Source organism: Arachis duranensis, chromosome 7 (assembly GCF_000817695.3).
Source record: "Arachis duranensis cultivar V14167 chromosome 7, aradu.V14167.gnm2.J7QH, whole genome shotgun sequence".
In the NCBI taxonomy this organism is placed as follows: domain Eukaryota; kingdom Viridiplantae; phylum Streptophyta; class Magnoliopsida; order Fabales; family Fabaceae; genus Arachis; species Arachis duranensis.
The window spans coordinates 37,684,664-37,686,274 of NC_029778.3; the positions used below are offsets into that span (position 1 = coordinate 37,684,664).

Genomic DNA, 1,611 nt, shown 5'->3' on the forward strand with positions numbered 1-1,611 from the left:
ACCTCAAAGATCCCTAGCTTCTCCATTACAGAGAGAGGCATGAGGTTTACACTTGACCCTAAGTCACACAGAGCCTTCTTGAAGGTTATGGTGCCTATGGTACAAGGTATGGAGAACTTCCCAGGGTCCTGCCTCTTTTGAGATAATTTCTGCCTAGACAAGTCATCCAATTCTTTGGTGAGCAAAGGGGGTTCATCCTCCCAAGTCTCATTTCCAGATAACTTGTCATTTAGCTTTATGATTGCTCCAAGGTATTTAGCAACTTGCTCTTCAGTGACATACTCATCCTCTTCAGAGGAAGAATACTCATCAGAGCTCATGAAAGGCAGAAGTAAGTCTAATGGAATCTCTATGGTCTCATTTTGAGCCTCAGATTCCCATGGTTCCTCATTGGGGAACTCAGTGGAGGCTAGTGCACGCCCATTGAGGTCTTCCTCAGTGGCGTTCACTTCCTCTCCTTCCTCTCCAAATTCGGCCATGTTGATGGCCTTGCACTCTCCTTTTGGATTTTCTTCTGGATTGCTTGGGAGAGTACTAGGAGGGAGTTCAGTAACTTTCTTGCTCAGCTGTCCCACTTGTGCCTCCAAATTCCTAATGGAGGACCTTGTTTCAGTCATAAAACTTTGAGTGGTTTTGATTAGATCAGAGACCATAGTTGCTAAGTCAGAGGGGTTCTGCTTAGAATTCTCTGTCTGTTGCTGAGAAGATAATGGAAAAGGCTTGCCATTGCTAAACCTGTTTCTTCCACCATTATTGTTGTTGAAACCTTGTTGAGGTCTCTGTTGATCCTTCCATGAGAAATTTGGATGATTTCTCCATGAAGAATTATAGGTGTTTCCATAGGGTTCTCCCAGGTAATTCCACCTCTTCCATTGAAGGGTTCTCAGGATCATAAGCTTCTTCTTCAGATGAAGCATCCTTAGTACTGCTTGGTGCATTTTGCATTCCAGACAGACCTTGAGAAATCAAATTGACTTGTTGAGTCAATATCTTGTTCTGAGCCAGAATGGCATTCAGAGTATCAATCTCAAGAACTCCTTTCTTCTGATTTGTCCCATTGTTCACAGGATTCCTTTCAGAAGTGTACATGAATTGGTTATTTGCAACCATTTCAATTAGTTCTTGAGCTTCTGTAGGCGTCTTCTTCAGATGAAGAGATTTTCCAACAGAGCTATCCAAAGACATCTTGGATAGTTCAGAGAGACCATCATAGAAAATACCTATGATGCTCCATTCAGAAAGCATGTCAGAAGGACATTTTCTGATCAATTGTTTGTATCTTTCCCAAGCTTCATAGAGGGATTCTCCATCCTTCTGTCTGAAGGTTTGGACTTCCACTCTAAGCTTACTCAATTTTTGAGGTGGGAAGAACTTTGCCAAGAAGGCATTGACTAGCTTTTCCCATGAGTCCAGGCTTTCTTTAGGTTGTGAGTCCAACCATGTCCTAGCTCTGTCTCTTACAGCAAAAGGGAATAACATAAGTCTGTAGACCTCAGGGTAAACCCCATTAGTCTTGACAGTGTCACAAATTTGCAAGAATTCAGCTAAAAACTGATGAGGATCTTCCAATGGAAGTCCATGGAACTTGCAATTCTGTTGCATTAGAGAAAC

The 1,611-nt window shown here is 42.3% G+C and overlaps 1 non-coding gene across 1 annotated transcript; it reads left to right on the forward strand.

Moving 5' to 3' along the window:
- Positions 1-1,239: 1,239 nt before the first annotated feature.
- On the forward strand, positions 1,240-1,347 carry LOC127740748 (small nucleolar RNA R71). The gene has a single exon (XR_008001607.1). It is a non-coding gene; the product is annotated as a small nucleolar RNA R71 (small nucleolar RNA).
- The last annotated feature ends 264 nt before the right edge of the window (positions 1,348-1,611 follow it).